The 19622-nt window shown below is 30.1% G+C and overlaps 1 protein-coding gene and 2 long non-coding RNA genes across 5 annotated transcripts in view; all 3 read right to left on the reverse strand.

The window, feature by feature from the left end:
• The window catches only part of LOC123270646 (transcriptional activator cubitus interruptus), a 142721-nt gene extending 135742 nt beyond the window's left edge, over positions 1–6979 (reverse strand). The window contains exons 1-2 of the mRNA XM_044736793.1: positions 6842–6979; positions 6507–6748 (exon numbers count right to left, since the gene is read on the reverse strand). The gene's annotated coding sequence lies outside the window, so the exon portion shown is untranslated. The remainder of the gene's footprint in view (positions 1–6506; positions 6749–6841) is intronic.
• A 1619-nt stretch (positions 6980–8598) lies between these two features.
• On the reverse strand, positions 8599–14455 carry LOC123270710. The gene is made up of 5 exons (XR_006510672.1): positions 14362–14455; positions 9237–9498; positions 8916–9125; positions 8753–8837; positions 8599–8649 (listed from the first exon to the last, which is right to left on the reverse strand). It is a non-coding gene; the product is annotated as an uncharacterized LOC123270710 (long non-coding RNA).
• Positions 14456–15495: 1040 nt separating this feature from the next.
• LOC123270718 lies at positions 15496–16235 on the reverse strand. 3 transcript variants are annotated; one of them, XR_006510673.1, is made up of 3 exons: positions 16017–16235; positions 15760–15894; positions 15496–15679 (listed from the first exon to the last, which is right to left on the reverse strand). It is a non-coding gene; the product is annotated as an uncharacterized LOC123270718 (long non-coding RNA). The 3 variants fall into 3 exon arrangements; XR_006510680.1 differs by having other exon boundaries at positions 15496–15705; XR_006510675.1 differs by having other exon boundaries at positions 15496–15708.
• Between the last annotated feature and the right edge of the window lie 3387 nt (positions 16236–19622).

Here is a 19622-nt window from a genome sequence, read left to right on the forward strand (position 1 = left end):
TAGAATAGCTGGTACGACTTTGAACCCAAGTCGACTCTTATAAATGTGCTTACACAGACAAACACACGCTGGTTGGTTTATATTCCTTCGGATATAAGGTAGAAGGTATGAAGGTATGGAGGTATGAAGGTATCTGGTGGTTCGAAGGCTCTAAAGACACAGAGAAATAGCTGGAGCCAGTGGAGGGTTACAAGCTTGGCTTATCTCGACTGGCGATCGGCACGATCCCTCTGTGGTCTCAACTTGCTCGGCAAGAACTCCATCCTGCTGCTGGCTGTTGCTGTGTCCGAGTATCCGAGTGAGTTTCACCCGCTGTAGCTTCATCTTGGTCCTGTCCTGTCCTGTTCGCCGTCGTGTGATGTATAAGTGTGGAATACAGCCTGCTGCTGTACGGTCTACTGTGTCTATGCTCTTGCTCTTGCTCTTGAGTTCTTTTAGAGGCTTCGCAACTGGTACCGGTAAAGGGACTTACCACCGCGAGTAGTAGGTGTCGGGAGCCGTACATTCGAGCTCGACGGCTCCTCGAACGAGATCGCCAACAGATAACCTGAGATATCTCGGAAAGGAAGCGGTAGAGCGAATTAGCGAGGACGCAAATTCGCACTTGGATTCACGCCCGAGAAATATTAAACAGCGAGATTTTGTTGGAGACACTCTTATTCAGTTGAGGTTTTATTTTTAATTAAAGTTGTTGATGTAATTATTTATATTATTAAAAGGATAAGCAAAATTTTGTGATAGAGTGGGTTTTTATGATTAAATTTGGTATTGATGGAAAAGTCTTGACCTGGAGTTGTGCCTTTTCAAAGTTTTATATAATTTTCATTAATAATTAATTTATGATGATAAGTATTTAGACTGCATTTGAAAATGCTCTGTCTCTATATACATAATTAAGAAATGACCTTGTATCTTGTGAACTATTGACATTTTTAAAGATATAAGCTCATCCCGATGTTACACTCATCAAGACTTTTCATTTGGGTATCCACATGCATTTTTGATATATTTTTCATATATACATATTTATAATATATATAAATATATAAAATATATGAAAAATTGATGTGGGTACTCAAATGAAAGGTCTTAAAGAGTGTAACAAAGGAATGAGCTTATATCTCAAAAAATGTCAATAATTAAGAACTGACTTTGCTATCTTGTCAACTAATGATATTTTTGAAGATATAAGCTCATCCTGATGTTACACTTATCATGACCTTTCATTTGAGTAATCACATCAATTTTTCATATATTTTGTATATTTATATATATGTATACATGAAAAATATATCAAAATGCATATGGGTACTCAAATGAAAGCTCTTGGTGAGCGTAACATTGGGATGAGCTTATATCTTAAAAAATGTCAATACTTAAGAACTGACTGCTATTTTATCAAGTAATGATATTTTTGAAGAAATAAGCTCATCCCTATGTTACACTCATCGAGACCTTTCATTTGAGTACCTACATCAATTTTTCATATATTTATATATATTATGTATATGTATATATAAAAAATATATGAAATTGCATGTGGGTACTCAAATGAAAGCTCTTGATGAGTGTAACATCGGGATGAGCTGATATCTTTAAAAACGTCAATAGTTAAAAAATTACGGTGCAATTTAACAAAAGTCATTATTAAATAAAGCAAAATTTTATTTATTTATAGTTGACTGTAAGGTTGCTAGTTGAAGATTAATTGTACTTTTAAATCCAATAATTATTCTCCATTTCATTAATCACTTCACCCTTGGATTTAAATTCATCTCAAGTTAATAACATAATTATTAAATCCCAATTCCGGGAAATAATTTGAAAATTAGGCAATTGAGATCTGGCAGAAGCTGTAAAAGCCTTTAATGGTTTTTAAAATAAGAAAACCCGTGGGGATTGCACTCGTCCATAATATCTTGGCCTTAAAAGTGTATCTGTTAGGTATTTTTACTGCGAAAAGCACGCTCAGGAATAAGAGATATAATAAAGAAACGTTATTGTTACATTTGAAACAACGTACAATAAAGATTGGAATGCCGAAGTGAATTTTTCCCCCACGGCACATGTTAAAAGTATGTTTTTGTCGGTTGGTATGAAGTAGTTCTTTACTCTTTATCTTCTCAAAAGTAAAGGGAGAGTGAGAGTAAGAGAGTACGGGATGGGATGGTAGAGCATACAGCAATACAACCCAAAGCAGTACAGTTGAGTAGTCTGAAGTAGAGTGGATGAAGATGGAGATAGAGATGGAGAGCAAAGGAACATAACAGCAGTTACGTTTCTCTCCATGCATCTCTTCTCTCTTCTCTCTTTATCTTGGTTAACTTGAGAAACGAAAACGTTTACGACTTGCCGACTTGCCGGTGTTGGTAAAGTGGAATGGGCGACCGAGTGAAGAGGAGAGCATCAGCGAACAGCAGTAGACAACCTTTACACACCATACACTCTTCTTATTCTCCTTGCTCGGTTTTGTTTCTTCATCTTCAAGCCAAAGAGCATCTTCACATTATTTTGACTTTTTTTAAGCTAAAACTTTAGCACGCCTTGAAACGACGATGACCATAAGATCAGAGCAGACCTAACCGAGAAGAATAAGAAAATCAAGTTCTCTTGGCTGAGATATATTTTGCTCTGGAGATAGATATCCGAAGGCATCTAAATCGCGAGAACCGAGCAAGTCATCCAACCGCTTTTGTTCCGTGTTTACTCAGGCCCCCGACGTTTCCGCTTCGGAAGAAAAACTAAAATTGATTAATCTCCGGTTGCCTTTTACCAGGCTGCATCACACTGATAGAAGGATTTATTGACTATTAATAATTTAATTTATCTGAAGACAATTATTTAATTTATTAAATTTTAATAAATATTTTTTAACATTCGATAAATATTTATTAATATTTAACAAATATTTATTAACATTTAAAAACAAAAATCATCTTTATAAATTATTTGCATTAATTATACTAACAACTTTGCAGTCACTATGTGACTGCCGTGACTTGAAAACTATAAATAAATAAAATTTTGGTTTATTAAATAATGACTTTTGTTAAATTGCACTGTACTTTCTTAAATATTGACGTTTTTAAAGATATAAGCTCATTTCGATGTTACACTTATCAAGAGCTTTCATTTGAGTACTTACATGTATTTTGATATATTTTTCATACATTCATATATATGAATATATGAAAAATATGAAAAATTGATGTAGGTACTCAAATAAAAGGTCTCGATGAGTGTAATGTCGAGGTGAGCTTATATATTCAAAAATGTCGTTAGTTGACAAGATCGCAAAGTCAGTTCTTAATTATTGACATTTTTTAAGATATAAGCTCATCTTGATTTTATACTTATCAAGAGCTTTTATTTGAGTGCCCACATGCATTTTGATATATTTTTCGTATATACATATATATAATATATATAAATATATTAAAAATTGATGTGGGTACTCAAATGAACGGTCTTGATGAGTGTAACATCGGGATGAGCTTATTTCTTTAAAAATGTCAATTAGTTCACGAGATACAAGGTCATTTCTTAATTATGTATCTAGAGATAGAGCATTTTCGAATGCAGCCTAAATACTTATCATAATAAATTGACTATCGGTGAGAATGATAACCTTAAAAAGGCACAAATTCAAATCAAGACCTTTGCAATGACACTGAAGTTCACTAAAAAAACCGATTTTATGATATGACTATCCTAGACACAAAATTGTTTTCATTTTCTTAGTAACATAGATTATAATAACGTTTATTGTAAAACGCCAAATTCTATCATAGCTCATAATTATCTTTTATATTTTGAAATATTGAAAAAGTTAATTTATTTAGTGAATTTAATTATTATCATGTATTCCAGCTATAGAGTTATAAAAAGTGTCAAAAGAAAATCGCTATTTTTGCTTTTTATTTAAAATAAGTATTCGTTAATAGTTAACAAATATTAATTAACCATTAATAAATATTTATTAACTGCTAATAAACATTTACTAAATCCTATGTTAAAAAATCATTTATTAACAGTTAATAAAGCTTATTAAATAGAAACAAATCCTTATATCGGTGTGAGTCCTGGAATATGTTCATATGTTAAACATCTATATCTTCACTTGCATTTATATGGATAAATAAATTCAATTGGTTGATGGAACTTGCAATTTGCCAGAGTAAGAATAGTGTTCCATTGCGGTATAAAGTATTTTATTATTCTGCTGCTGACGATCGAAAATGACTTTTACCTGCTTCAGATTCATTCTATACTTACTACTACGCTCTACACCTTACCAGTCGCTGCCTATATGTATCCAATATACAATAAACCTCATTTTATTTTATTTTTTTTACTTTATTTTATTCCGGGGCGATCCGTAACAAATCACTGTACAAAAAGCTTACTAACACCCGCCATTTTTATCTCTTAATTAACTCTCATTCTTAAAACTTAATTATCCAAATTTAGAAACGGGTAAACCGGACTAGACCTGGAGAAACTAATAAGATGCCTTTAAACATATATAATAACAGCAACAACAGCAATAATAATGAAAATAAAAATAAATAAAGGTTAACGAAAAAATTCAACAGAACCCTAAAAAGGTAACAATCGGCAACAAGCAACCGGTAAATTTAAATTTAAAAAGGATTTCAAAAGACACAATGCCGACGATTTTTCGTTGGGTTAAGCCTTAACAAACGTCATTACATCACCGTTGATTTTTTCTGACGGCGTAGCGTGTTGTATATCGCTAAATTTGCTGTATAACGTCTGCAGCGACAACCGACAACCGACAACTACATACAATCGCTAAAGAAGAAGTAGAAGAAGAACAACAACAACACCAGAAACATCAACATCAACATCAACCATAAGAATAAGAGTTTGTTATTGTGTACAAAGAACCGTACTGGCGCTAATTACACTCCAGAACTACGTACAAGTCAGCCGAGTTGAGGCTTTAACCCTCGCCAGCCACTGTAGCGAATTGCCTGGACCCGGTGACGTACCACATCCTGGCCGTGGGACCCGGGAGATTATCGTCCCAGGGCCCGCAAACGAGAATCGAATCATTCACGGCTAAGATCCACACCAGTATCTTCTCAAGGGTTTTTTTGTCAAGGTACTTTTAATTGGTGACTAATTATATGATTTTGTGCACCGATAAAAAAAATATCTTTATTCAAGAAAAATATTCTTGCTCCAAGAAAATTATTTTGAAGAGAACTAGTTGTCTTACACGGGAAAAACAAAATGATACTGGATATTATCCCAAATTATACTGAGTGAAAAAAAATTTCTGATAGTAGCTAGTATAATCCAAATTACAATGAGTATAATCCAGATATCACGCAATATAATCTGGGATGATATCCAGTGTCATCTTGTTTTTTCAATAAAGAATTATTTTATTTCATTTTAAGAATTATTGATTGTTGATTCAAGAATAAATTTTTTTATTCATAATGTTCTAAATTTAAGTCAGAAAAAAATTTTGAAGTAAAAAAATTTGTATTTCTCTGTATACCAAAAAATATTTATTAATACAGAGAATAGTAAAAATTCAAATATTTGTATAGTTAAAACAAGTAAAAATAAAAGGCCATTCGGCAGCCGAAATGGAAGTAGATTTCTCAAAAAGAAGAAAATTTGATTTTTTATAAAATAATATTAATAAAAATATATAACTTAATTAATTGTTTAAAAATATATTCAATAATTAATTTAAATTTTAAGCTAAACTTGATTCTGATTTTCGACAGTACCTCATGGATGATGCAAAAATCTGTGTGACAGATTTACTGACGACCTACCCGAATATATAACCCGAAAGACTGATCAATATCATGGTTATTGAATCTACATAATGTTCATAATATAATACAGCCAATAATTCTAAAACGGCTGCGACAGTAAAATTGTTTCTTTCAACGAACTCTAAAGGGAGTAAAATAATATCAACGAATTCTAAAACAAGTAAAATAATTTCTTAATTCAAAAGTCAAGACATACTTGGAACGTCGGTAATATCTTGAACCAATGTTACTGTCTATCTTAATCCAAAAAAAAGAAATTCTTGGGCGAAGTGGTATATATTTTTATTTTGATATATCTTATATATTTTGATATATATTATGATATATCTTATTTTGAAACAACCAAGTTTCTTGATTCGAGAATCAAATTCTCAAGTGAAGAGAATTGAATTAATTAATTAATTAATTGAAACAAGAATGACATTTTGAAGAAAAATTTTTTCTCGAATCAAGTCATTTTTTTTATCAGTGTGAAAAAAGAACTTTGAAAATTGATAAAATTCAAAGTTTGAGTCATAAAAAATTGTTTGTTGAAAGTTAACTTGAAATAGAGCCTATTAAAATTGTAAGTACACCTACAGGTAATTCAATTAAATCGCAATAGTTTCCAATGCAATACGCTTACTTATAAACTACAATAATATATAAAAAAAAAAAAAAAAAAAATAACAAGTTCAACGTTACCATGAAAAAAAATCCGCTGATGTGTACCTGGCAGCTCAGTACCCTCGTACAGAGGCACGTTCGATTTCTCGGTCAATTCCCAACGACAACGGCCACCGACAATGCCGCAATCACTGCGTGTCGCATTTTATTACCGTAGGTAAATAAAATATAAACATCCCGTAGCCCATGTGAAAACGATAGTCACGCTTTTATATCTTTGTATAAGTTAATAACGTCGTTGCGTAGTTAAACCATCAAGCCTGAAAAATTCAAAAATAAAAAAAAAAAATAAAAAGTAAAATAACATTCACTACATACTTAACTACACACACACGCTCAAGTTAAATAAATACCTGTATTAGATAGTAATATAAATAATAATGACATTCTCAAGAGGAAGACAAATAGGCGTGGACTATAATTCCTCGTTATTCGGACTCTTATGGTCAACCGAAATCCAATTCGGTTTTTTTTTTTATATATATTATACAAAATACAACCAGTTTTGGTCAAGTCCCAATCATCTTAATCTATTACAGGTTTGAAATGTTATTTTACGTTTAAAAACTATTTTTTTTCCCACCCGAAACTCAAAAATCTCGCCGCAATTTTGTAACTAAAATATGGGTGATTCTCTGTAAGGATGTTTTTTGCTGTCCCAGGCATTTTTTTATTAGAAAAATTGTTATTTTGTTACTAAAACAAATTTATTACGAAAGTAAAAAGACATTTCTATTTGGACCATTGAAAAGTAAAATGAAATAAATTTTGATTTTTTTTCTATAAATTCATAAACCACCGAAATAACAGTCCCCTGGGCTGTCCCATTCCCAAAATTAAAACTTTGAGATTAAATTCTAAGTTATTCATCCATAGTATATAATTTGGTCCATAATGTTTATAAACTTAATTAGTTAAATAACAATCTTCTTAAATAAAAAGTGCCGAAAATTAATTTGTTTCATTAAATTCATTAAACCAAAGTTTGTCTCAGGCATTTTAAGAACAGTCCCCTGCCAGAAGTTAAAAGCCAAAAAAAAATCCAGCGTGTTATTTTACCTTTTGTAAGGTTTATAAGGACTTAACTAGCCTTGAGTTAATAACCATAGGGCTGTTAGCGCTTTATCGGCATTTTATTTAGTGTCAAAGCACCGTTTGTGCTGGAAATATGTGTCTGGGCCACTTCAAAACTCAGTCCTCTGGCAACTATTTTTATTTATAAAATTGGATCCATAAGTCTTAATATTATTCTAATTGATGTAAACATTCATTGAGAACTTGAAAAGTTGAATGCATTGAAATAGTTTGCTTGATTTTTCTCAATTTGATAAAAAAAAAACAGTCCCCTGGCAAACAGTCCCCTGTCATGTTGTATGGCAAAAGATACACAAATATCGAAAAAGCAAAAATTAAATCGGCTGTTTATTTTTTAAGATTAAACTGATAGTTTTGTAGCCCTTGTTAATTTTTTTTCTAATAAAATCAAAAATATTTTGGTCGGACAATTTTGTACAGATTTGATCAGAGAAAAATAATTAATAAAATAGGCGATAATGTGTCTAATGTACTCGATATAAGTAAAACCTATATTCTCAGTTCATTGTTAATGTTCTATGATGAATGCAAAGTTGAGTGTGAAAATGTATGTGTAAACACTAGAAATAGATCTATTTCTTTACCAAAGATAAATAAAAAAATTGCTAGCAAGAGTGCTAGATACACTGCGATTAAATACTTTAATAAACTACCCAATAATTTAAAGAGTTTGAAAAGTGATAAGAAATCAAATAAGAATAATCTCCTGAAATGGATTATAAATATATGAAGGCTAGTAATTGCATTTTGGCACAAAACTTTAAAACTTAAATTAGTAATGTTCTATATTTTAGTAACTTATAATTGTTATCTCTTTAATTTATATGAATTCGCTATCTCGAATTAATAAATATTATACCAGTCCTGTGCACAGATGCTTTTGCATCTCTATAGGACAGATAGTAATATAATTATGTACATGTAAATATATTGATCTGTATTTTTTCTACTGGTTCGATAAAAAAAAAAAAAAAAAAAAAAAAAAAAAAAGGGACGTCCTTACAGAGAATCACCCATATATTATACAAAATACAACCAGTTTTGGTCAAGTCCCAATCATCTTAATCTATTACAAGTTTGAAATGTTATTTTATGTTTAAAAACTATTTTTTTTCCCACCCGAAAGTAAAAAATCTCGCCGCAATTTTGTAACTAAAATATACACTTACGCTTGACAGCTTTGGCTGGTGCCCACCAGGTCGGGATACACGCCGGTTAATCATAAAATTAATGACCAAGAGACCAATCAGCCGACTGAAATAAATATAATAGTTAATATAAACACTTAAATGTAACACGTTTTAAATATTTAGGTACAAATATTTATAGTACCTGTTGTGTGTGTGTTTCCGGATAAAGGAATTTAATTATGATTATGATGATGACGATAAACATCAGAGTTTAATGAGCATTTTAAAAGTTATTTCGCCAGCACAATGTAATCCTTATTTTTTATTAAGTTGCTTTTGTGTTTCGGTAATACACACGGCTTACAATAATATACACGTCAGAGTATTATGTTCTTCATCTTGATCAGTAATTCTTAAAGAAATAAAGATAGATCTTGTCAGTCGTTTGGTTATTTTATTTATCGGTTCTGTAAGTTATTGTTATAAACATCGTGGTAGTTTTTGCTTTTAGCTTTGCACTTACATTGTCAAAAATTCATTGTAATTTACAAAACTGTACTAGGTGCCAGGAAGTTCGACAACAATGAAAAAAAGAGCCCGTTAACATTGTTAGGCAAGTTGAGAACTGGGTGTTGCTTGTTGCAGCCTATCGATCTTGTTCGCGGTGGTCCTATTGTCGGTTTGTCAATGACTTGGTCCTGGTACAGGCCAAAGCCTCAAAGTCGACAGGGCTCCTATTCGTTCTCCAGGTGGATAACAAACCTAAGCTTTTGTCACCGTCGACACTGCAGGACCAAGAAGAAAAGAAGAGCATTTACTATATTATATTATACTATTGAGAAGATGAAGATATAGAATTGGGGGCAATAGAACAGAGATAGGCTGACGGATCTTGGATCTTTTAAGGAAGCCCGATTCAAAGTAGAGCCACACATTGACAACCAGGTAAATCACTCTCAGATCTTCTTAATGTACTTCTATTTATATTTTTAGGGTATAACTTTGACATTTATGTATTTACCTATTTTATATATTACTAGCAACCTTGCAGTCACTACATGACTGCCGTGTTGTGAATTATAAATAAATAAAATTTTGCTTAATTAAATAATGATTTTTTTTAAATTGCACTGTATTTTCTTTAATATTGACGTTTTTAAAGATATAAGCTCATCCTGATGATACTCTCATTAAGAGCTTTCATTTGAGTACCCAGATGCATTTTGATATATTTTTCATATATACATATATATAATATGTATAATATATGAAAAATTGATGTGGGTACTCAAATGAAAGGTCTCGATGAGCGCAATATCAAGATGAGCTTATATCTTCAAAAATATCATTAGTTGACAAGATAGCAAAGTCAGTTCTTAATTATTGACATTTTTTAAGATATAAGCTCATCCCGATGTTTACTCTCATCAAGAGCTTTCATTTGAGTACCCACATGCATTTTTATATATTTTTCATATATACATATATATAATATATATAAATATATGAAAAATTGATGTAGGTACTCAAATGAAAGGTCTCGATGAGTGTAATATAGAGATAAGCTTATATCTTCAAAAATATTGTTAGTTGACAAGATAGCAAAGTCAGTTTTTGACTATTGACATTTTTTAAGATATAAGCTCATCCTGATGTTACACTCATCAAGAGCTTTCATTTGAGTACCCACATGCATTTTCATATATTTTTCATATATATATGAAAAATTGATGTGGGTACTCGAATGAAAGGTCTCAATGAATGTAACATCAGGATGAGCTTATATCTGTAAAAATATCAATAGTTCACTAGATACAAGGTCATTTCTTATATATGCATCTATAAACAGAGAATTTTTAAATGTAGCCTAAATACTTATAATAATAAATTAACTATCGCTGAGAATGATATGAAACCTTTAAAAGGCACAAATTCAAGTCAAGACCTAGGCAATGACATTAAAAAAACCGATTTCATCATATGACTATCCTGAAAATAAAATTTTTCTTATTCTCTCAATAATACAGATTATAATATATATTTTTTCCGGATAAAAAACATTATTTCATTTGATGATTTAAAAATTTTTTTCGGCATCTCATCAACACATTATTATCTGACTCTGAGTGGTATCAGCGAACAAGTATCATCGGAATCCACAAAGCAGTTATAATACGAATTTTAATAAATACATATATCACGAGGGACTTACTGAGAATGGATGTGAGAAATTCTTGAGCTAAACCGCCTATTTAAAATGTTATTTCCTTAGTTTTTTTTTTTTTCATATTTTTTTTTTATGTTTTATCATCTATCTTTTTGTTGTCGAGAAGAAGTCTTTTATTTTATTGCCAAAAGTATATTCCCGAATGGCGGATAATCTTGGTTTTAGTTGACCAGAGAATACCTACTCAGAGCGGCTTTGAGTAGCGGCTTTGCCGTACATAGTATACGTGTAGCCGGTGTAGTATTATATAGAGAGACAAACTAAACTAAATTCTGAAACCAGATTCTTGTCGGCTTATTCTACGAAAATTGCGTGGCCGACTTGCAGCCACCCGCTAGGAATCCCTGACTTTCGACGAGCTTGACTTTATGCTCATCGCTATGTGGCTAATGAAGACATCGGGCTCTGCTGAACCTCGAACGAGAACCAAAGGAAGATGATAATGAAAATGAAGAAAAAAAATAAGCTTCAACGAAATGCAGAGATGAGTCTCAGTAAGAGATTTTAAAAGAACGTTACCAGTTACCACGTTCAGGCGACTACCAGATTGCTAACGGACTACATCTACACGGAGAAAATTTTATAGTAGAGTTTATTATCTAGTTATGTTAAAATCTACCAACTGAATTCAATAGTATAGTAAATATTATTTAAATAATTCAGTAAACCATCTGAATTGTAGTATTTACCATCCTTATGGTAACTACTACTATTATGATGGTAATTAGTAATAATAACTGTTATTATTTTAATTAGTTACTACTATTATCAAAATCGTAATTCCTAATATAACTTGATGGTTGCAGTTACCATCAGTAATAATAATAACTACTATCTAAGCTAGTAAAAAATATTTAAAAAATTAAGAATCTGCTGCGTTACTGTGGATGCATTTCTGAATAAACTAAAAGCAGCTGTAGTGCAGTGCAAGTTTGTCTAAAACAAGTTTCAACGCCAAATTTAAAAAAAAAAAATTGAAATTTAAAAAAAAAATCATAATTTTCAATAAAATTTAAATTAAAAAAAAATTTTAATTTAAAAAAAAATTTTTAATCTTCAAAAAAATGAAATTTTCAAAAAAAAATTTTGAAGGGAATTTAAAATATTTTAATATTTCAAAGAAAAAAATGTACGTTAGCTAAAATATGGATTTAAACGATTGTGTTATTACACAGAAAGAAAGGTTCACTTGAGTCAAGAAAATATTTGTCTTCATAATTATTTACTTGGGCGAAAAAGAAATTTTTTTTTGACACAAGAAATTTCAATTATTCCAACAAATCAATTCCCTTGCTTCAAGAAATACGTTTCTTGATCCAAGACAATTTATTTAAGTCAAGAAAATTTTCTTGTTTTGCGAAAATTTCTCTCTTGCTCCAAAAAATTAAGTTCTTGACAGAAGTAAATTTTCTTGTCTTGAGAAAATTTTTCTCTTGCTCCAAAAAATTAAATATCTTGATAGTAAATTTTCATTAATATTTCTATTGACTAACATGTCAAATGGGAAGATCAAATAATATTGAATTATTTTTTTTCATTCAATATGTATAATTGCGCGCTAAAATAATCTAAAATGAGTATCAAATATTCAAGAGAAAAATTTTCTCAAGATAAAAAAATTTTTTTCTCAGCTGAAGTAAGTGGCGCTGCTTCTCTAAAGTATCTAAAAATCTTGATCAAATATAAAAATTTCTTGTATCAAGTATTTATGATAATTTGAATGAAGAAAAAATTACTTCCACCAAGAATAGAATTTCAAGAAAAATTTTTACTTCGGCCAAGACAACTTCAATCTTCCTTCGGGCGACCAAAAATTTACTTGAGTCAAGAATTTTGTTCTCCAGTCAAGAAATCTTTCTTTCTGTGTACTTGTTCTAATATTTTAGAAGAAAAAATGTACATAACTAAAATATGGATGCAAATAAAGAATTTAATTAAATAAATTTATATTATTTTTTCTTTCAGAATTTTTACAATCTGAAATGATTACAGTTAACATCTTCGATTGTAGTGGTTATAATTTTTAATAATTACAATTATCATTTTTGATAGTAATCGTTACCATTATTAATAGTAACTATTACAATTGTCAATTATACCACCTATTAATTTGTGACTTATTAATTTCATTACCATTTTAGATAGTAGGAGTTAATATTTTTGTATAGTAAATAGTACAATTAATTTTTCTCCGTGTAGTAAAGAATATTTAAAAAATTAAGAATCTGCTGCGTTACTGTGGATGCATTTCTGAATAAACTAAAAGCAGCTGTAGTGCAGTGTAGTGCACAAAAAATCGGGATTCAATTCGAATTGAAATTATATTTAAATTTTTATTTGTCTAAAACAAGTTTTTCTAAAACAACATAATTTTCAAGAAAATTTAAATTAAAAAAAAAAAAATTTAATCTTCAAAAAAATCAAATTTTCAAAAAAAAATTTTGAAGGGAATTTAAAATATTTTAATATTTAAAAGAAAAAAATGTACATTAGCTAAAATATGGATCTAAATAAAGGATTTAATTAAGTAAACATATTATTTTTTCTTTCAGAATTTTTACAATCTGAGATGGTTACAGTTACCATCTTCGATTGTAACAGTTATAATTTATAATAATTACAATTATTATTTTTGATAGTAATCGTTATTATTATTAATAGTAACTATTATAATTGTCAATGATACTACCTATTATTTTGTTACTAATTAATTTTATTACCATTTTAGATAGTAGGAGTTACTATTTTTATATAGTAGGTAGTATAATTAATTTTTCTCCGTGTACTACATAACAAACACACTGTAGTACAATCCAGTGGGATGAAATTTAATGGAGGCGAGAGCACGTGAATAAGGACAAGAGAGCTAAGTCCTTGCTTGTATGAGCGCTACGCTGCTAAGAACTGGTGTAAGGAAAATAAAAAATATAAATGAAAAAAGGGAAAAAGAGATAGAGAGCCTGTTTCGAATCACCCGCGTACTATACACCGAAGATCGTACAATGCCCCAAAGTCGGCTATTGTTAAAGGTCCAGTAGTGAGTGCTAGGGCTGAATCGCCGCATAATGGCCAAAAACTTTTGTGCTGCTTCCTCAAAAGAGGAGAATAAGAAGAGACCCAGCCGTAGCCGTAATAATCTATTGCTGTGGCTACGTCTAAATTTACATCTAAATTTTTTCCCGGTTCTATTGGATAATATTTATTTGTGCTCTGCATTCGTCGCTCGTCAGGGATTTTAATTATCGTGACGGAGCATCGAGTACCGAGTAAGCTAAGGTACTATAGACGTATTGCCGTGGAACCAAATGCGTGAAAAGGATTTCACAGAAAATCTTACCACGAAGGATATGTTGGCATTTATGGGTTTCCAACCGTTTAACCTGCATACACATAAATATACACTCGAATATATATTGCTTACTTGACGTTATAATTCTGCAGGGTAATTATCCAGCTTTTCCATCAGTGTCAAAATTTATAGGTGCTGTTGACAAACACGAGGGTCGTGTTAATTGGACCTGGTTTAAGATATCAAATATAAATTGACCGTGTTATTTATTATTATATATATATATATTATTAAGAAAATAAGAGAAATTTTGTGACCGGTGTATTTATATGATAGAATAGGTTTTTATGGGTAAATTTGGTATCTTTGGAAAGGTCTTGATTTGAATTTGTGGCTTTTTCAAGGTTTCATATCATTCTTACTAATAGTCAATTTATGATGATATTTAGGCTGTATTTTGTGAACTATTGACATTTTTAAAGATATAAGCTCATCTCAGCATTACACTCATCGAGACCTTTCATTTGAGTACCCACATCATTTTTTAATATATTTATATATTTTAATATATATTATATATATGTGTATATGAAAAATATATAAAAATGCATGTGGGTACTCAAATGAAAGCTCTTGATGAGTGTAACATCGGGATGAGCTCATATCTTAAAAAATGTCAATAATTAAGAACTGATTTGCTATCTTGTCAACTAATGACATTTTTGAATATATAAGCTCATCTCGATATAAGACTCATCAAGACCTTTCCTTTGAGTACCCACATCAATTTTTCATATATTTTATATATTTATATATATTATATATACAAATATATGAAAAATATATCAAAATGCATGTGGGAACTCAAATGAAAGCTCTTGATGCGTATAACATCGGGATAAGCTTATATCTTTAAAAACGTCAATAGTTAAAAAAGTACAGTGCAATTTAACAAGTCATTATTTAATGAAGCAAAATTTTATGTATTTGTAGTTCACGTCACGGCAGTCACATAGTGACTGCAAGGTTGCTAGTATATATGAATTATTTATTAAAAAAAAAAAACATATTTTTTTCTCTTGCAATTAGTGAATTTATTTAATAAATTAAATGTATCCTGAATTCATAGAGGTTTTTAAATAAATGATTCATATATTATATCCGTGTAAAAAACTAAATGGTAAATTATTAAACATCTAGCTAAGAATTCGCTAGCGAGACGTCTAATTTAGAGTTTATTAATATTAAAGCTCCACTTACTCCAATATTTTAGAGTGACTGTAGCAATAAAAAAAGCTAACGAGAACGGCATGGAGACATTGATCAAGTGGATTGAGGCCAACAGAGATCAACCGAGGTGGCAACTGCCAACTGGTAACTGGTACCCAGTGATTTGTAACTGGTAGCCATTGCTCGCTGGTGCTGGTTCTTCATAGCCGGGCTTATAATCCTACAAAGCAAGCCGACCTCTGAAAACTTCTGGACAATTTATCCCGTGGCATGTGATATATAAAGAGCCCTTATACTTACTCACGCTCGCATAAGTAGTGGATAGATCAGGCTTTGTCAATTGGTATAAGTCTATCGTCCGGAAGAGTAGAGTCCAAAATCATCGTCCAATTCCGAGCGCTGTTGGTCTTGTGAATTCCTCTGCTACTTGATCATCTTGAAAAAGAATAAAAAAAAAGTTTATATAAATCAGAGAACGGGAAGCGCAAAAAATTCTCACTTGACGAAGTTCGGTAAAACTTCTTTAGAGAGTGTGTAGTATTTAAATGTGAACGTACGTGGGAGAACCGTGTGGCTTAGGATCAGAATTATTGGACTGTGAGGGTGAACCTTTTGGCCGCGTTCGCGCGTGGCAATCCTTCCGAGGATTATCAACTAGTTCCGTGAATGAGAACAAGCTGAGACGTGGGGCGAAAGGTCCTAAACACCACAGGGGTTCCTCGGGTACAAGAAATCCGAGATGAGGGTCTAGAAATTTTTCTCTCCGCGTCTGGCTGTTCTTTATCGTCATCTAGTGTGTCGGGGAATAAAAATTGGCATAAGCAATGTTGATATTAATATTAATAATCTATATTATTAAGAGAATAAAAAAAATTTGTGGCCAGTGTATTTATATAATAAAATAAGTTTTTATGTTTAAATTTAAATCATTAGAAAGGTCTTAACCTGAAGTTGTGCCTTTTCAAGGTTTCATATCATCCTCACCAATAGTCATTTAATATAAGTATTTAAGCTGCATTCGAAAATGCTCTATCGTTAAATACATAATCAAGAAATGACCTTGTATCTCGTGAACTATTGACGTTTTTAAAGATATAAGCTCATCTCTATATTACACTCATCGAGACCTTTCATTTGAGTACCTACATCAATTTTTCATATATTTATATATATTATATATATGTACATATGAAAAATTTATCAAAGTGCATGTGGGTACTCAAATGAAAGCTCTTGATGAGTGTAACATCGGGATGAGCTTATATCTTAAAAAGTGTCAGTAATTAAGAACTGACCTTGCTTCTTGTGAACTATTGACATTTTTTAAGATATAAGCTCACTCCGACATTAAACTCATTGAGACCTTTCATTTGAGTACCCACATCATTTTTTCATATATTTATATATATTATACATATATGTATATATGAAAAATATTTCAAAATTGATGTGGGTATTCCAATGAAAGCTCTCGATGAGTGTAACATCGGGATAAGCTTATATCTTTAAAAACGTCAATAGTTATAAAAGTACAGTGCAATTTTACAAAATTAATTATTTAATAAAGCAAATTTTCATTTATTTATAGTTTTCAAGTCACGGTAGTCACATAGTGACTGCAAGGTTGCTAGTATTTAGATCTTTTTATATTTAATCAATTTTTATCTTACCTTTTTTAATAATTGAATCATTATATAATTAAATTAATCGATTAAGTAATTCAATAAAGTTTTTTGTTGTTAAATTAAATCTTCATGGTGTATAAAGATATTAGAGTTGCGTTGCTAAAACTAATTTTGTTTCGTTTATTCTCAAGCACCGACGAAATTATCGATGAATGCGTCCTTGAAATCCTTCTCGTCTCGGTTCAATCGACTGCTCTCGCTCTCCCTCGAGCTCTTCTCTCTTTCTCTTCATCTCGCATCTCAATCTAGAGCCCTCATCATGTTTTAATTTCACGGTCGACTCTCCTCCTCTCGTACGCCGGACCACTTCTCCTACAGTGAGTCCCCACCAAGAAACTCTTGGGCCCGATGGGCTGGGCCTAGACTTTCAAGTGGGAGATCAAGTCTTTTGATGCTGAGCCAGAGGTCGCTACCATGCGGATCACGGGATCTTCTCTTTAAATTATTAAGTTTCTGAAACAAATAAAATTATTTTTAGTGATAAGGATTAAATATCTGAATTTGAAAAAAAATATTTAAAAATTTTTTTTTAAACGAGTAATTGTTACTTATAGATTACTTTTTTCTGATTTTTTAATGTAAATAATAATAATTAAAATCTTTTGCTTTAATTATAATGTAAATTCATTTAAAAAGTAATTAAATATTCTACTGTTATTAATATGTATGATCATGTACATACAAATTTAGTCTGAAATCTACTCGGAACACTTTTATAATACTTATAAGCTGTAATAATTCCAATGATATCAATAAATCTAAAACTTTCGTAATTTTTAATGACATTAAATTTAACTGTCACTTCACAATTTTTTAAATTTTCTTTAATAAATAAATTATGGCAAAAAAAAAATTATTAAAAAAATGGACTTGTAGAAATTTTAATAAATTAAAAATGTGATTTTTTTAAAATAATTTTTTAGAACGAATTTTTTTGTTAAAAAAAATTAAACAATTGAAAATTATAAAATTAAAAATTAAAAGTGACAGATAAATTAAATGTCATTAATTTTTAAACTTTTTATTCTTCTTTGTATTTTTATCAGACTTGTATCAAGAATATACCCAGATAGCAAAATGACGTATTAAGTTATTCCGAATGAGCTCAGATTTCTGATTTGGACGTCAGAGTCTACGTCTAAAAGACGTCTTTAGGACCTTCTGAAGAGGTCGAACGCGCCGCTTATTGTAGACTTTAAGAACTCATCAAAACGAGCTCTTAAAGAGCTCTTTTTTCTGAACTCGCACAAATGAATGATTTTTTATCTCTATCCGCTATTATAATGATAACAATAATAAGAACACAACAAAAATAATATTAACAATAATAATAATAATAATAATAATAATAATAATAATAAAAGTAAATTATGAAAAATAATTCAGAGTTTCATGAAGCACTGATGCTGATTTCGAATGTTTATTATTATAGTTAGACCTAATATTGTCGGTTTAAAGATAGAAAGTGAAAATCGCAATTGCCGTAACTAAGATTCGAACCCGAGCCGCGCGCGTGCTAGATCGATACCTAACCCCCTACGCTGTTCAAACGAACTCAGATGTTTTTTTTTTAATTCCTATTTTTTAACATCTTCTAAACTACTAGTGCTAACCATTAAGTGTTAAACCAAACAACAAAGACATATCAAAATATTTTAGTTTTACCTATAAAACAATTTATATAAGCAACGAGATCTAGCAAGTACTAGCCAGTTGTTATTTACCTTTAATTTAAGAATAGAAGATTAAGTTTTTTTATGTATTTTTATGCTTAAGTAACCAAGATTGTATTAAGGAAAAATGAAAATAATTTTTTCAAACAAAAAAGCTGTTCAAACGATATGTCGTTACACATCTCATTATTCTTATAAGCTAAGTTTATATAGTGATGAAATGTAGCGATCATTGTCTATATTATTTATTCTATTTGATACTGTGTATCGATAGAGAAAAAGTAACTTTTACGAATATTTATATACTAAAAAATATTCAAAAGTCTACCTGTAATATTTTTTTAAATAGTCTATATAAATTTTGTTTACTTTTCACAATATAAAATCTAATAGATAAATTAATGAATATTAAAAATTCAACAATAATTAATAAGTATATAGTTATAAGATATCGTTAAATTCGAATAAAATGTTTAAAATTGATACATGCAAAGTACTCCTTAAATGTAGAAAGTTCACATAATTTTTTCAGATTAGAATCCAATTTTATTATTTTATCTAAATTAGTTTGATTACGAACCAGATTTTAACATTATTGCCTATTACTTCATAATATAATTTAAAATTTTTGAAAAATTTAATTAACCTGGATTAAGAGAAATGAGTTACCTATGCCAAGTGTATATCTATATATTAATCTATTCAAATTGTTTTAAATCATTTAATTCGAATTATTTTTAATCATTTTCAATTTAATTTCTCAATCGGGAAAGTAATAAATGAAAAATGAATAAGATTTTGACAG

The sequence above is a fragment of the Cotesia glomerata genome, linkage group LG1 (genome assembly GCF_020080835.1).
Source record: "Cotesia glomerata isolate CgM1 linkage group LG1, MPM_Cglom_v2.3, whole genome shotgun sequence".
NCBI classification, from domain to species: domain Eukaryota; kingdom Metazoa; phylum Arthropoda; class Insecta; order Hymenoptera; family Braconidae; genus Cotesia; species Cotesia glomerata.